We start from the raw sequence: 18,485 nt of genomic DNA, 5'->3' as shown, positions 1-18,485 counted from the left end.
CTGGGCTGTCTTCCCCTTTCGTCCTCACAGTGCTTTTTTAGTCCGAGAATAAAACAGAGGGCAAATGGGGGATATCTACCAGAAGATTTTTGTTTGTTGCACTGATCCTCATACACACACATGCAAATACCTTAATATAAAATATGAAGAGATTCCCATGTGAGCATATGTGTATCAGTGCATAACGGAGGGAATTCTTTAAATTTCTCTCCCCAGTTGTGTCTCCATGCTCTATTTACGTTTAGAAACTTTAAAATAAAGATTTTCAGAGAGCTCCAATGGTTCTCCTTTCTGCTCCGTTTAAGCCAACTGGAAATTAGCTGTTTCCCCTTGGCAGACAGAATAGCTGATCAGCTGGTTTGGGCTTCTTTAAAATGGACCTGCAGTCTTCATTTTGGGGGGGGGGGGGGATCTCACATTTCCCAGCCGGAACCAGGATAAGAGAGGACTTCTTTATCCCATGTTTTGGCTGCGTTGCTCTGATTCAGTGTGGATTTACCGGTAATGTCATCTAGCCACCCCTTCCTTTTTAGTCCATTTTCTCCCATTTCTTTGTGCTATGTGAACGGTCCTGAAGTATCCTTCCCTGGAGGTTTTTATGCAGAGGGCGGGTGGCGATCTGCCGTGGATGCTTTTATTGGGTGTTCCTACATAGCAAGAGGTTGCACTGAATGACCCTCATGGTCTCTAATGATTCTATGATTGTGTTGTCAAAGGCTTTCATGGCCGGGATCACAGGGTTGTTGTATGTCTTTCGGGCTGTGTGTCCATGTTCCAGAAGTATTCTCTCCTGACGTTTCGCCCACATCTATGGCAGGCATCCTCAGAGGTTGTGGGGTATGGTTGTGATTCTATGATTCTATTTCAATACAGTTTGCAATTATCTGCATTTTCAGGTGTCTATCCAGGAACATTTCACCCCCACTTTAATTACCATGGCTCTTTCCTGGGATCTGTAGCTTGGTGCGGCATTACAGCTCTTTGGCAGAGAATTCGGAGTCTCTTGCCAGCAAACAGCCACAGGATGTAAAAGTTAAAGTAATATAATTTTGCAGTGTAGGCACATCCCAATTTTATCTGTGTGCAGACATGCATGTTCACATATATTTGTGTGTGTGTGCATAGACATATATATCCTGTCTGTATACAGTACATTTTAGTTTTGCATCATCTATGGCCATAGTCTACACAAAGCATAAGTGGTTCTGAAACTCAACATTGAAACTTGCTGCACTTTCTATTAGTGAGTTTTCATTAGGCAGTGGAGTGCTGTGATTTTTCAGATGGTTTATTTGCTTAGCATTAGATGGTCACTGCAATCCCTTCTACATTTGTATATTTTTTGTATTATTCGCCTTGGAAAGTATCGGCCAGTGATAGGACTTCAGGTTCTGTCATGTTAGGCAGATGTTGTTTGCCTCTAGGTTGGGGATTTCACCCCTATAATATTACATTATACATTCGTTGTTTCCTTCAATGAGATCACTGCCCCTTATTGTGCCATCTTGGCTAACTGGCTCACAAGATAATCAGAAGTCATAGGCAAGACAGCCTCCCCCTTGACTGCAACATGTATTTAAAGACCATTACCAGGTTGCAGTCTTTACAAAAATAGACATGCTGAAAATAAAGAAGTATGATCAGCTATCACCAATATAAACCAACAGCCCAGTGGCTTACAATTATTACTGCAGTAAAGATTTGGAAATTTTGACTGATATTCGTTGGTGTTAGGTTGCTTTAAATTTGTTTTGCCCATAAAAATGTCCAGTTTGAATTTAATGCTGTAGCATGACAAGCCCTTATCTTGATTGTAGTTTGGAGCTTCTTAAACATTAACTCATTTGGCCAAGCATTTGCTAATTTTAATAAATGGCATACTGAGGCATTTTTCTGGATTTTTGCACTGTATTTAAACTGTTGTTTTAATGGATTTTGTAGAGCACCCTGGAATTTGCGTAATGGATGCTAGCTATAAATATTTTACAAAAGAAGGTTAGTTTAATTTAATCTGAAGTGTCTCTTATTGAACCCAGCACTCTGCATAATTTACCAATTAAATGATCCATTTACTCCACTCCCAATGGTATATGTGTTGACTTTAATTTGTGCAGGTATATAACTTGTTCCGTTCTTCGAAGTACAATCAGCATGGAATTATTATCATGTTACAGGCTGGAATAGTTTTGTGAATGTGTTGACCTTACTCTATTTTTTCATATCAAAGCAGTTCAGGATGCTAATCTAGACAGCTGTTTCATTTGCTAATATCTGGCACTCATTTTCTGCACAAAAAGGTCAAGCTTTTCAAAGTAGGGCAGTTGAAATAAACACAGCGATGATGTTCAATTGCATCTATCAGGTTATTTGGACCCACTCTAAATCTATTTCCTATTATTTGATCCCCAATCATCCAGCAGGAATTTATCCTTTATCATTGCCAACACTTCTCTTCCACTATCCATAAAGAACACTGTTGACCAGCCATAAAGTAAAGGTAAAGGTTTCCCCTGACGTTAAGTCCAGTCGTGACTGACTCTGGGGGTTGGTGCTCATCTCCATTTCTAGGTCGAAGAGCCGGCGTTGTCCATAGACATCTCCAGGTCATGTGGCCGGCATGACTGCATGGAGCGCTGTTACTTTCCCGCCAGAGCGATACCTATTGATCTACTCACATTTGCATGTTTTCGAACTGCTAGGTTGGCAGGATCTGGGGCTAACAGTGGGCGCTCATTCCCCTCCCGGGATTTGAACCTGGGACCTTTTGGTATGACCAGCCATATTGTATCTCAAAGGTTTATATTTATTTGAAATATTCTGAAGGCATCTGATCTCATTTTATCTTGGACGTTAAGTAGGGTCGGTTCTGGTTATTATTTAGATAAGAGATCACCAACAAATGGCAGGTGCTATAGACTGTATTTCAGAGGAAGAAACTAGAAAAAACCACCTGTGAGGATTACTCGCCTAACAGCACTCTATGAAATTCATGGAGTCACCAGAAATTGGCAGACAATTAATTTGAAGACACCCACACAAGCGCCACTGAAGCTATAACCAGTGTCACAGTTGCTGTCTGGACACTTACAACAACATTCAGATGCAGTTCTAATCAGCAATCAGATTATTTTGGTCCATGAGTCTATATCTATAGCATTCAAGTAGTTCTTGGCTTCGTTTGACTTCTGACATTTACACTGAATATGACGTTATGCTGATTTCTTCCCTCTTATCAGAGGCCACTTCACTACTTAATGTCAGATTAACCAGGGATCAAATATACACACAGACATGCACATGTACAATACTTTGGATGATGCTAAAATTAGACAATCATAGTTCCTGAAAGTTTTTAATAACATTCAAGTTTGTTTGTTTTTTTCGTGTCAGGAGCAACTGGAGTTGTTTCTGGAATTAGAGAATTGGCCGTCTGCAATGACGTTGCCCAGGGGACGCCCAGATGTTTTTTTTTTGATATTTTACCATCCTTTTGGGAGGCTTCTCTCATGTCCCCGCATGGAGCTGGAGCTGATAGAGGGAGCTCATCCGCACTCTCCCCCGGCTGGGATTCCTCCAGGTCAGCAACCCAACCTTCAAGTCACGAGGCTTTTATCCCCTAGGCCACCGGAGACTCCGACAACATTCAAGTAATGGGGTCAAAATACTTTTAAGCAGAGGCTGGATGGCCATCTGTCGGCAGTGCTTTGAATGTGATTTTCCTGTTTCTTGGTGGGGGGTTGAACTGGATGGCCCATGAGGTCTCTTCCAATTCTATGATACAAAGCAGATTTGATTCATGTTTTGGGGAAAGCTATGGGCTTGTAAAACTGGAATTACTTTTTATATTGAGAGTGAGGAAGGAAAGATGGAAGAAATCAATTATCTAACAAATGTTTAAGTTGAGAACTTTACATGGGATGAGATCCTGGAATATAGGGCAGTGTAGATCCAGCCAAATATAGCTTTAATAATCAGGCAGATTTCTGTGTGAGGAAGCAATGCTTTAATTACCCAAAACTGTGGGACTTTAAAGACTCATTAGATTTAAATATTAGTGAAGGATATCAACAAAATGCTGTGGACTGGACACCATTCACAGGTGGTAAATTGGAGAGAGACATTGCCTCAGTCAGTGCGGGTGTTTGGGTAATAGTTTGAATGAAGGATTCTTGCATGTGGTGAATTTGAAAACAATAACCGAAATCCAATTTACTAGTCCCAGTTACAGTATACTAACTGAATGCATTGTGGAATAGTAAATTAACGCTGTAAAGCCTAGTCATGCGAAGAATTTCAGTGGTAATATCATTGTGTGTGCGGGGGGGGGGGGGGGTAGGTGTGTGCATGGCAGCTACCAAGTGGCATCCACTCACAAGACTTTCACTAGCCACTTATGTCCCCAATAGAGGCAATATTAAATAATAGGAAGTCAATGCCACTCAGTGCAAGGAAAATTCTCTCTCTCTGCCTGCTGAAGACAATTTGGAAAGAATTCCAGATCGTACTCCTGATATTGATTGACCCTGTTTACAGGAGCCTAATATCCTACCTAGTGGTTTAGGTTTCTGAATGGGCAAATCTTCAAATCCTAAACCTTTCCAGAACATGATTAAAATTGACTAAGATATAACTGTCTAAAGAGATAGAATTTCTATAGTTTTCTAGATGAAGGGACATTTGGATCAGGAATGATACCAGCTTCTGTATACCTGTGTGTTATCTGTCACAGAGTAGCGTCACTGGCTGCTTCCTTTTTTTCATTTCAGATTTTCTGGAAATAATTTCCCTACCTCTTAGGCCCCTTCTACACTGACCTATATCCCAGGATCTGATGCTAGATTATCTGCTTATTTGGCAGTCTAGACCAGAGCCGGCCCTAGGTATTTTTCAAGTGTAGGCGAACAGAATTTTGGCGCCCCCTCCCAAAACCAATCACTGAAAAATAAAATCGTTGGATAAGCAAAAATGTTGGATAATAAGGAGGGATTAAGGAAAAACCTATTAAACATCAAATTACATTAAGATTTTACAAATTAAGCACCAAAACATATTTTACAAGAAATCAACAGAAAAAGCAGTCTCAACTGCGCCCCCGAATGTTTTGCGCCCCAAGCGACCGCTTAATTCGCCTCATTGTTGTACCGGCTCTTGTCTAGACACATATAATCCAGTTCAGTCTGCAGTGCCTTTCCTCTGGAAAGGTGTTCTTACCATATATCAAGGGAACCACTGACTGCATAGGCAAACTGATGAAGAAGCACAACCTACAAACTATCTACAGACCCACAAAGAAAATCCAACAAATGCTACGGTCAGCGAAGGACAAGAGGGATCCTCTCTCCTCTGCAGGAGTCTACCGGATACCATGCAGCTGTGGACAAGTCTACATAGGGACCACCAAACACAGCGCCCAAACAAGAGTCAAAGAACATGAAAGGCACTGCAGACTAATTCAACCAGAGAAATCAACCATAGCAGAGCACTTGATGAACCAGCCTGGACACAGTATATTATTTGAGAACACAGAAATGCTGGACCATTCCAACAACTATCATGTCAGACTACACAGAGAAGCCATTGAAATCCACAAGCATGTGGACAATTTCAACAGAAAGGAAGAAACCATGAAAATGAACAAAATCTGGCTACCAGTATTACAAAACTCCAAAATCAAAACAGTAGATGGGAACCAAAACTCTGAGGGCTTGACTGAACAAAGGATGCCCCCAGGCATGAGACAAAACATTTCCAATGCTAATTAGGGGGATTAACTGAAACATTAATGCTGGCTCCCAGTGACAAAGGACTCTTGCCACACCCTGGACTCTCCACAGATACATATTCTTTCCTTTCCTTACTTAGTTTATCCATACCTCACAACCTCTGAGGATGCCTGCCATAGATGTGGGCGAAACGTCAGGAGAGGATACTTCTGGAACATGGCCACACAATCCGAAAGGCATACAACAACCCACTTCAGAAAATGTTATGACTGCCCAGTCTTCCCAAAACTGAACTGTGTTGATTTGTCTGAACTGATTATTTAAAACAAACATTAGGTTCAAGTTGATCCTATGACTTCTCATAAAATGAATTCTAAAAATGATTTATTTTGGGAGTTTGCTGTGCTAGTCATAGATCAGGTGGCATCATCATGGTTGGCTTCCTTGTGTCCTGTCTGACTGTGACTTGTCTAAAAGTGTTGGTTACATATTTAAATATGCAGAACCTTATGAGAGTTCAAGTTTAAAATAGGAAAGTTGGAACTGACTAGCAACCTCATCAGACAGCCACCGAGGTTGTTCCGCATCGTAGAGGGCCGTGGCACTCTCGCACCCCACATCCCGCATCGCTTGGCTCCAGCTGAGGGCAATCAGATGGGGGGAAGCATGAGCTTCCCCCATGTATTGCAATGGCAACATGGGAGCCCTCCTGTGTTGCCCTACGAGCAGCATGCACTGGCTCTGCCTTCCTTCACCCACAGAGCTGGCGTGGCATCATGTGATGGGAGCCAGCCAGCTCAGTGAATGATCAGGACTAAATTGGCACATTCCACTGAATTTAGCCCCGTGTGAAAAAGTGGTAGAAGCATATCTGGTGTAGAGGGCATCTGAGCACAAATAATGAATAATTTAATCTCTTTCTCTCTCTTTATTTAAGCCAGTGGTTCCCAAACTTATTTGGCCTACCGCCCCCTTTCCAGAAAAAATATTACTCAGCACCCCCTGGAAATGGGGACGTGGCTTAGAGGGGTGGGTGTGGCTCCTGCTCAAGAGGGTGGGGCTTAGCCTCTCCCCTAGTCCAAGATGCAGGGCTGGGAGGGGGATGGGGAGGTGGGCAGGGCCACAAATGGGCGGCCAGAGTTACGAGCTCTGAGGCAGGGCTGAGCTTCTATCCCTGTCCTGCAGTGCCTGCCAGGACACAGGGGGTGGGGCTAGAGGAGGGGGCGGGGCCTCTTCCCAAGTGCCTGATGGGGCTGAATCGCTATACCCCGCCCCCCTGTTCTAACAAGCGACAGGGGAGGTATACAGAGTCTCAGCCCTGTCTCACACTCTTGGGAAGTGGCCCGCCCCTGCCCCTACACCTAACCCTGCCCTTTAGTTCTAAAAGGCCTCTCAGGAGAGGTATAGAGGCTCAGCCCTGTCTCGGGCTCTTGGAAGAAGGCCCCACCCCCTTCACTAGCTCCGCCCTTTGTGTCCCAACAAGCGCCTCAGGAGAGGTATAGATTCTCAGCCCTGTCTCGGGCTCTTGGGAAGAAGCCATGCCCACTCCTCTAGCTTTGCCCCCTATGTTCTACCAGGTGCCTCAGGTGCTGAGGCCCCGCCCCTCCCCTGGCCCCACCCCGTGACCTAATAGGTGCCATCACTGCCCCCCTGGATCGCTACAGCGCCCACCAGGGGGCAGTAGCGCCCACTTTGGGAATCACTGATTTAAACTTTCTAAGAAATTATCCCAAGCCCTTACCAACATCAGGACATGGGAGAGAGAAAGAGAGTCAGAAAGAGAGAAGGAGATTCAGAGAGAACAGACACACAGACCGAACAAAGACAGGCAGGAAGGCAAAACAGAGACAGACAGAGCCAGAGAGACATGCAGAGAGAACACAGAGATAGAGAGAGAGGGCAGTTCCAGACACCACTTTAATCTGAGTACAATCATGTTTTTAGTCCACACATCTCCCAGAAAGTATGTGCTTTGGGTGGGGGGTGTACAGAGGCCCTGCCGAGCTTTCCAACAGGGCACTGGGACACAAAAGAAAACCCCTTAACCAATGTTGTGCCTGGAGAAGGGGGGCAGGAGCAATTTCCCTCCTCCCCTCTTTTCCCCCTCTCTGAAGAGGGCCAGAGAAGGAGAAATGGAGGCCTGGTGAGTTATTTTGCTTTTTAAAATGCTTTTTAAAAGGCTTTTTAAGGGGTTTTGGGAGGGTGTAGAGTCAGCGGCCCCATCTACACTGCCATGTAATCTACACTGCCATATATATATATATGGTAGTATAGCTCCAGACAGAAACAGACAGAAAAGATAGACAGACAGACAGACAGAAACTTCTGGCTGTTTATAACCCAGCTGTTTATATCCCTAGTTTTCTCTCTTAAACAAGACTCAAAATGACTCATAACATTAAAAACAACACAATCTAAAACCTACAACATATAGATATTAAAATAGAATTAAACCCAGAATTTAAAAAACAAATCAGTTTAAATCACATCAAACTAATAAAATTGTAACAATAATTAGAATACACATTCCTGGCTCATTCTTTGAAACATTCTGTCTTTAATGCCTGCCTGAATAATAATAAAAAAATAACCTACCTGATCTTGATCTGATCTTGGAAGTGTGCTATAAGCATACATACTGTATTTTACCGTGTAATAGTTGCTCTCTCCACTTTTGGCCAAATAAAGGAGGGTGCGACTACTACATGAGGATGGCAGTTATATGGTGAAAAACTTTGCAGCTGCAGGGCTTCAGATGGCTGACTTCCAAGCAGGGTTGGCCCTAGGTAATTTTCAAGTGTAGGCGAACAGAATTTTGGCTCCCCCCCCCCAAAACCAATCACTAAACAATAAAAGCGTTGAATAAGCTAAAATGTTGGATAATAAGGAGGGATTAAGGAAAAGCCTATTAAACATCAAATTACATTAAGATTTTACAAATTAAGCACAAAAACATGTCTCACAACAAATCAACAGAAAAAGCAGTTCAATACATGGTAATGTTATGTAGGAATTACTATATTTGCGAATTTAGCACCAAACATTGAACAGGGATATAGGGCAGTGTGGACTCGGATAACCCAGTTCAAAGCAGATATTGTGGGTTATTCTGCCTTGATATTCTGGGTTATATGGCTGTGTGGAAGAGCCCCGAGGGTCCTTCCACACAGCCATATAACCCAGAATATCAAGGCAGAAAATTAAAAGGCCACTGAAAGGCCCCCGGTATTAAAAAAAACCTCTAAAATCAGGACAATAAATAAAGAACGACACTCTTGAAACAGGGGAAATCCAGACAGGAAACAATCAGGGCCAGCTAACACCTCCCAACCAAGGATGCCCCCAGGGAGGAAGAAGCCAGGCTTTGAATCTGCAAGGCCAATAAATGCTAATCAAGCTGGCCAATTGCAACATTCACACTAGCCTCAAACAGACAAGAGCTCTTTCTCCTACCCTGGACTTTCCACAGATATATAAACGCCACTTGGAACTATCTTCCTAGTTCCAACAGACTTCACAACCTCTGAAGGCCCCGAAGGTGGGCCCACGCCAGCCGGAAGGCTCAGGCGGGTGCAGACTGAAGGAAGGCCCAAAGGAAGAAGGAGGCGGGGGGGTGGCGCCATCCTCCCGGGGGCCTCAACTGCACCCCGGGATGATGGCGCACAGGCAAGTGCCTAAATCGCCTCGCGGTTGGACCGCCCCTGCTTCCAAGTGAGGCCCCATAGCTCCAAGGGGACAGGTGTATGGATGAATCACATCCTTCATTCACTCTAATCTCGCAGCCACACTGGCAAATGTAAAGTGTTCATTGTAGCTCACCACTACCAGAAAAAAGGAAACCTTTGTATTTGCTGGTGTTGACAATGTAAATATTTTTCTGACACACTTTCTACCTTTTTTGCACTTGCAGTAATGGGAATATTCCATTTTTGGCAGCGAGAATTGGTTAAAAGCCTCAAAGGCACTTGTTTTGTTTGTGTTACAAACTGTTTAGTAGTTTTAATTTTCACTTGCTCATGTGGTGTTTTTCAGAGAGTTTTTTGGCATGGAACTTGATTACATTAAAGAAGGTTCACAAGTTCAAAGCTGCCTTCTATTTTTAATCTGCCAAGGGAATTTAATTCCCATTCTTACGTGCCTTATAAGTGCTACAATGATAATTACTTAAGTGCTATTCCTAACACATGTAGTCCCTTCAATTTCCTTTAAAGGAGGGAAGCAAAACATGTGCCTTATATGATGCAAATTGCTATCAAAAACACACACACAAATACATATATATTCTTAATAGTTTACCTCAACCACAGTTCATTGTCCTGACAAAGGGGATCCATGGGTTATTTTCTAAATAAAGCCTGTTTACAACTGAGGAGATGGAGAATTTAGTTACACCCAGCTCTTGACTCCTGAAGGTGTTTTTTTGGAGAGTGCTTTTTCTTCCCTCTAAATACAGGTCAGAATTTGCACTTCTAAAAAGAATAACTTGTTCCCAAATGCTTATTTGTGTTTTCCTTTTATTGGAATGAATGCAAATTTTAAAACAATTCATTGTCTGACTAGAGCTGAGATTATAATTAAATGAGAAGAAAAATGGGCTTGCATTAATAAAGGAGGACAAGGGCAAGTTAGAACTCCTTCCCCAACCTTTCCATGGCTGTGGGTTTATCTACCATCTCAAAGATTGAGAGAGAGAGAATATAGATTTCCCTGAACTTAGGAAAGGTAATTTTGGTGAGGTCAAAAACCAATCAACTCCTTCTTAATCTTTATCTTCCACTGAACATGCTTGTCAAGGACAGCTAGTTCAGAATGGGAAAGCAACCTTTCTAAACACCTGTGTTGTATTGCCATGGAAATACCAGGCTTGTCACAAAAAGCCATGCTTCTAAAAGGAACTCTTGCATATATCTGCAGATCGAAAGATTAAAGGTGAATATCACAGGCTGAATGCTGGCAGTGTATCTCTATTTCTGAGATGAAACTCACATTAATTTCAGTAGGCAAGGATGGGAAATGTCTAGTTCTGGAAGATGTACCTGGACAGTAGTTCTCAAGATCCCTTACCATTGGTAATGCTGATTGGGGCTCATGGAAGCAACATCTAGAGGACTACGCATTCTCCAACCTTGGAATTGTTGTTGTGTGCCTTTAAGTCATTTCTAACTTGTGATGACCCTAAGGTGACCACTATGCCCTGGTGACATAGTGGGTTAAAGCCCTGTGACTTGAAGGTTGGGTTGCTGACCTGAAGGCTGCCAGGTTCGAATCCCACCCCGGGAGAGCGCGGATGAGCTCCCTCTATCAGCTCCAGCTCCATGCAGGGACATGAGAGAAGCCTCCCACAAGGATGGTAAAAACAACAAAACATCCAGGCATCCCCTGGGCAACGTCCTTGCAGACGGCCAATTCTCTCATACCAGAAGCGACTTGCAAGTCACTTCTGACACACACAAAAAAGGTGACCTTGTCATGGCAAGGTGTGTCCAGAGAGGGTTTACATCTGCCTTCCTCTGAGGTCAAGATCACCCAGTGGATTTCCATGGTTGAGTGTACATTTGAAGCCTTGTCTCCAGAATCACCCTCCAACACTGATATCTCTACACCATGATGGCAGGATGTTCAAATTCCAAAATGAACATAACTTGGGTCCCCTTTTAAGCTGTTCTTTTGTCCCCTGCACCTCAATAGGATAATTTATGGGCTGGGACCAATGTATCATTTACCCCTTTACATACAAATATGCACAGAGTCTTTCAACTTCTTTTTCATACAAAGCCCTTCTCTTCCTATTATATGAGCTTCATATAACCCATGAGTGCAGAGTATGGAAAAATGTACTACTAAAGCTCCTGGTGGCGAAGTGTGTTAAAGCACTGAGCTGCTGAACTTCCAGACTGAAAGGTCGCACGTTCAAATCCCGGGAGCGGAGTGAGCGCCTACTATTAGCTCCAGCTTCTGCCAACCTAGCAGTTCGAAAACATGCCAATGTGAGTTGATCGATAGGTACCGCTCCGGCGGGAAAGTAACGGCGCTCCATGCAGTCATGCCAGCCACATGACCTTGGAGGTGTCTACAGACAACGCCGGCTCTTCAGCTTAGAAATGGAGATGAGCACCAACCCCCAGAGTCAGACATGACTGAACTTAACGTCAGGGGAAACCTTTACCTTTACCTAAAGCTCCCTTAATCCTCAATTCAGCAAGATCACTCTGGGATTCTGGGAGTTGTTGTCCAAAAATGGAACTCTTCCAAGTTCTGCATTGACCATTTTGTACTTAAAGAGGTCAACATTATCTCACCATGTAAACATTGTGATGAGAGAAATTGCTCCTTTGCTCTTCTGTCTTTCATATAAATCTTATCGGACAAGAGCCTTACCCATCTCTGGAGCAAAATGAATTCCCAACACGTAAATCAGTTCTGCTCAATGATGGATGTTTCCATAATGTGTGCCTCTCTTCCAAATGCTTTGATAAAACTGATAAATATGATAGTGAGCCTGTAGTTTTGAACAGTTAACAGTTATTAGCATAAAGTGAGATTTCAACTCTTAAGAAAATGTTGCAGCACTGGGAGATAATTTTGTCATAAGAAGGGGTTGAGAAGTGCAGCCCTATCAAGAGGAGCAGTGACATTTGAATGGCAAGGAAAATATACATGGTCTCTGGTTTCTCCCTCCCTCTCATCTTTTGAATTAAACTAGGCTCACATACCTTATAGGATGAATTACCCATGCAGCTGAATATTTCAGGATGTCTTACTTGATGTGCCATTTGAGTGCATCCACCTCTATAAAGCCTTTCCCAGTAGTTCTGGTGTCAGATTTTGTTACTTCTCCAGGCTTAATTTATGAAGGAGAAGAGAAAAGGGAGATATGATGACAGCACTTAAGGTACAAAATATTTAAGATAAGAAAACACCTCTGCTGCACCGGCAGAGCTTTTGTTATGGATTTGGGTGTATTGATTATGACATCATGTATTTCTTGAAGTTATAGCTGAGTAATTCATACATAGCTATTACAAGGATAAGAAACTGAATAGAAGGAGGAAAAATCAAGTCTTAGCTTTGCTTCATATACAGTATATCCAATTTTCAGTGGTTCAATTTACAGTAATAAATATTTCTCATTAAGTTCAGGGTGGTAGTGTAGCATTTAATATTTCTGTGGTTATGAGGCATAGAAATAAAATGACTAAAACATAGCCACAAATTATATATTAAAGACCAATCATGGCACTTTCTAAATGCCTTTATTATATGGATTTTATGGTTTTAGTTACTCTCGCATTCTTCCAAAGATATTCTTCAACTATTTTGCTTACATCAGAACATTTAATGTACAAAAATGCATGAAAAGAGGCTTGCATTTTTCCTAAGTAATTACAATATGGAGTATACGTACATATAAATGTATAAGCTACATGCTTCATACAGCCAAGCATTTCCAAAATCTAATGGCCCATTAATATAAATTAATCAAACATTAATGTAATTTAATTAATGTAATTACTAAAACGAGTAATATCAAGCATGAATATAATCTGAGAAAGATTGTTATTTTTAAATAGATCTCAAGTTTTTTTTTTGTTCAAACATATGCCATTATTTTATTTGAAACTGAATGGACTGATTATATACATGGCATCTTGTGACCTCTTCACATGGAGGTAAAATTGGAAATATTCACCAGTTTAGCCCATGTCACCCATGGAGCCTTCCGGCTCCCATCAAACGACTTTAGTGAAGTGAAGGAGGGTGAGGCTGGTACATGTCACCACCACGGCAACATGGGAGGTTTCACGAGATGACGTGGGATGACTCTAGCGGCCATGTGACAAGGCTGTTATTGATGAGGTAAAAGGTAAAGGTAAAGGTTTCCCCTGATGTTAAGTCCAGTTGTGACCGACTCTGGGGGTTGGTGCTCATCTCCATTTCTAAGCCGAAGAGCCAGCTTTGTCCATAGACATCTTCAAGGTCATGTGGCCGGCATGACTGCATGGAGCGCTGTTACCTTCCCGCCGGAGCGGTACCTATTGATCTACTCACATTTGCATGTTTTCGAACTGCTAGGTTGGCAGGAGCTGGGGCTAACAGCGGGCGCTCATTCCGCTCCCAGAATTTGAACCTGGGACCTTTCGGTCTGCAAGTTCAGCAGCTCAGCGCTTCATCTGTGCCACCAGATGAAGGGAAAGCATATTGCTAAAGCAATCCTATGTGCCTTGGGAAATGGCCAGATTCTGGAAAATCTCTTGTGAGCAACTCTTTATAACTTGAAATATATAATGTTAAAAAGTTAAAAAATGAGATCGTCATTTATTTTAGTTATTTATTTACCCTATTTATACCCTGCCTTTCTGCCTTTCTTGAGGGGACTCAAGGCAGCTTACATATGGCAATTATTCACATACAAAACATAAGCTTAAAAATAAATTAATAATTAATACATATTGACATTTAAAACATTGCATTCAATTAAAATCATGCCCACCAAAATCATTGTCTGAAGCCATTCTGTAGTCTTTGCACATAATTCCACATCTGTTATCGCATTGCACTGTTATCTGAAAGCCTGATCCCAGAGCCAGGTTTTTACTTTCCTTCTGAATGCTAGGAGGGTGGGGGCTGATCTAATGTCACTACGGAGGGAGTTACACAGCCAAAAGGCCACCACTGAGAAGACCCTGTCTCTCGTCCCCGCCAGTCGTGCATCCGAAGCAGGTGGGACTGAGAGCAGGGCCTCCCCAGATGATCTTAATCTTCGAGGTGGTTCATAAGGAAAGATATGTTCAGACAGGTAAGCTGGGCCGGAACCATTTAGGGCTTTATAAGCTAAAGCCAGCACTTTGAATTGTGCTCGGTAGCAGATTGGCGGCCAGTAGAACTGGCGCAACAGAGGAGTCGAGTGTTCCCAGTATGCCACTCCAGTGATCAATCTGACCAACATAAATTTCTAAACAGTCTTCAAAGGCAACCCCATGTAGAGCATGTTGCAGTAATCTATACAGGATGTAACAAGAGCGTGGACCACCATGGCCAAGTCAGACTTCCCAAGGTACGAGTGCAACTGGCGCACAAGTTTTAATTGTGTGAAAGCTCCTCTGGCCAGCGCCAAAACCTGGGCTCAGCGATGAATCCAGGAGAATCATGGACATCAAAACAATGAATTAAATTAGTTTCTTTGTAGAAAGTTTTGGGAGCCATTCCTCTCACTGTGGAATGAATAGGTCTGTCTAAACCTTATCAGTGTTTGCATGTTTTCAATAGTAAGTCCACTGCTGCTATTGTTGGTGTTGCTGTTGTCGTCATCATCAGCAGCAGCAGCAGCTTTATTTATATCTCACTTTTTCATCCAAGACTTCATCAAGGCACCTTATAGATTTAAAAGATTGCAGTAAAAATTTAAAAAGACATCATTAAAACTAAATTTAACTTTTCATCATATTAAAAACATACATTTTTATAAAAGTTATATAATATATTTTAAAAGAAAATCTTAGAGGCATTTTCTTAAAATCTTCAATTCAAAAGCCTGTCTAATAAAAAGACAGCAAATGGAGTGGGAATAATTCTAGCCTCTTTAGGGAGAGAGTTTCTAAGTCTAAGGGCAGTAACTGAGAAGTCCTTCTTTTATGTTCCCATTAACCATATCTTTGAAGATGATGGGACTGGGAGAAGGGCGTCTCCTGTGGATTTTAGAGCCTGGGAAGCATTATATGAAGATATATGTTCTGTCAGATAGGATGGACTTAATCCATATTATGAAACCTTTTGCAATAGTGAGGAAGGTGGCATACCAGGGTAACCAAAAAACAGCCTCTCTGTCCCTTGATGGTAGACTTCATAACACTAAAAGGCTTTCCATGTGCAGATGGATTCTATTTGAAATGTTTCTCTCTTTATTCAATAATGATAGTCAAGATTCTTTTTTTTGTGTGTGTGTCAGGAGCAACCGGAGTTGCTTCTGGAGTGAGAGAATTGGCCGTATGCAAGGACGTTACCCAGGGGACGCCCGGATGTTTTGATGTTTGACCATCCTTGTGGGAGGCTTCTCTCATATGATAGTATTATTCATGTATTATGATTCATATGATAGTATTAACTATTATAATATTCTCATTTTACATTGTATTACTGTTTTTATCTTTTTATACTGCGAATTGTGTTTATGTTGTTGTTTATTTTGTTCAATTATGTTGTTCGGGCTTTTGCCCCATGTAAGCGGGGAGATGGTAGTGGGGTATAAAGTATTATTATTATTATTTTATTGTATGACACAGCAAACTAGATAGATATGCTGGATTTCGTATCACAAAATCACAAGTCGAACACTTCCCAAGTGTCTAGGACTGTGTGATGTAATTTTGGATGATGCGCACAGATCCCAGCAGGGTGGCCTTTTGCAGTTATTATTATTATTATTATTATTATTATTATTATTATTATTATTATTATTATTGTATGACACAGCAAACAAGATAGATATGCTGGATTTCGTATCACAAAATCACAAGTCAAACACTTCCCAAGTGTCTAGGATTATTATTAGTAGTAGTAGTAGTACCAGTAGTAGTAGTAGTAGTAGTAGTATCTAGAGATTTCCTTCCCAGAACACATTCATTACATGCTTACATTGTATTTTCACAGGAGAATTAATACCAAGGTTCCAATAGATTATTTGGAATAATTCTATAAATATAAAATTGTAGGTGGAATATTTCTCATGTCTATGGGGAACATTCTGTTTACAAAAACTGTGTGTTACTGAACAAAAGTTTCCAAGCTGTCAAAAGTTTCCAAACACAGATATGACTAGTCCAAGTTTTATGGAAATAATCTTGAGGGACATAAGTATTTGATTTCTCAGCAGAGAGATTATTAATAGCCCAGAGGATTTTCATAGGGCTGTTTTTCAAGAATCCTCATCAACATTAATAGTGCAGATATTCTTAACTGTGTTTTCAAGGTATCAAATTTATGATATGTGTGTATCTTTTAGTTTAACAAGGGAATAGGAAGCCTGCCATAGGAATACTATTTCTAAGATATTAGAGAAGGCTATGTACATATTCTTTGTGCTATTGAATCAAGGAGCATATGTTAGCTTGCAGGATATCTGAAAGGAAGGAAGGGTTTAGAGACAGTTGTGCCTTAGCTTTTATAAAGCCGCAGCCAGCAAATCATTACAAATGTCACTTTGCATGGGCATGCATTTTCAAGAATAGTTTTGCATTTGACTTATGGCAAAAGATTTAGGGTCACTCTTAATGAAATTCATACACCATCTTCATATAGCTTATTGGGGGAAACTAGTGAAGCGAGCTTTCTCTCCTGTCCTTTTCTGGAATTTATTCAATGTTGTAAGTACATTTGGCAAGGGTAAGAAAGGTAAACACATATACATTTACAGACATTTTGTAGTGCTTTCCTCTCCTGATAAAAGGCATGTGGATAGATAGACTACTTTCTATTAGTGATCAACATTATTGTGCCAAAAAGAAATTGCTCCTCTACATGAAATGTTTTAGGTACTATTTGAATGACTTATTCCTCCTATAACTATAGGAGAGACTCCACCTGCTGGTGTGTTTCAGACTACTGCTGATCTTTGAAAGATTGCCATTGCATTATGTAGCAGCACTTTGCTTTGGCAGGACACGGCCCTTCTTCACAAGGAAGGCATCCTGTTCTACTTCAAAGTTTGTGTGCAGAATGGCACAATGAAGGATTTCAGAAGACAAAGGAGGATCTGCTTTCTAAGTCAACAGCAAATGAAATATACTATCTCTTTTGAGTTCTAAAATTTGTCAGATACCAATATGTGCCTATATTAGGAGGCAAATTTATGAACATTTTGTTCAGCTGATAACCCACCAAAGCATGATGTTGACAACAAGATGAGGGAATAGCAAACTGTCATCTGCAATAGTTCTGCAAACTATATGTGTATCAAACTTCAGAATCAAATTCATGCAAATGTTATCATCCATTCTAGAGTTCAATTTGCTGTGGGCACTGATGAAAGATTAACCTAGACAAGGTGAGAACCAATGTGGGATAGTGGTTTGAGCATTGGACTATACCTCTGGAGATCAGGGAGCAATTCTCCACTTGACTATGGAAACACACTGGGTAACCTTATATGAGTCTCACACTTTCATTCCCTAAAAACCTCCTCATAGGTTCACCTTATGATCACCATAAATTGGACATGACAACATACATCACTACAATTAGATCTCTTGTTGCTTTACATATTTAAAACAATACTATAGAATTTTCAGAAATCTTTATGTACACATACAGTTTCCTGAGGTTCCCAACTGCTATGGTATATGTGAGTGGAAACCAACAGAGAAAACAAATAGGCTTGAATACGATTGCTTACCTTAACTACGATGAAATCTGTTGAATCACTTGGATGTACCCATGAGTTGACTCACCAGTCAATAGCAGACTCAGTAGCTGTTTCTACTTTAGTTGAGAATGACTAGCAGGATTCAGTGCATGGTTACTTGAGCAGACTAACTGTGGCAGCCATGGGGAGAAAATGTCAAGTCATATCTCTTTCAGCACCATGACCTTGGTCAGTTTTATACACACACATGCATATATTCTTTTAAAGGTACAGTAGAGTCTCACTTATCCAACATAAACAGGCCGGTAGAACATTGGATAAGTGAATATGTTAGATAATAAGGAAGGACTAAGGAAAAGCCTATTAAACATCAAATTACATTATGATTTTACAAACTAAGCACC

The 18,485-nt window shown here is 41.3% G+C and overlaps 1 protein-coding gene across 4 annotated transcripts in view; it reads left to right on the top strand.

The window, feature by feature from the left end:
* xirp2 (xin actin binding repeat containing 2) overlaps positions 1–18,485 on the top strand; it is a 206,037-nt gene that overhangs the window by 111,001 nt on the left and 76,551 nt on the right. The window lies entirely within an intron of this gene.

The sequence above is a fragment of the Anolis carolinensis genome, chromosome 1 (assembly GCF_035594765.1).
Source record: "Anolis carolinensis isolate JA03-04 chromosome 1, rAnoCar3.1.pri, whole genome shotgun sequence".
NCBI lineage: Eukaryota > Metazoa > Chordata > Lepidosauria > Squamata > Dactyloidae > Anolis > Anolis carolinensis.
Note: the sequence above shows the minus strand (reverse complement) of the source record. Positions and strands in the feature narration are given on the sequence as shown.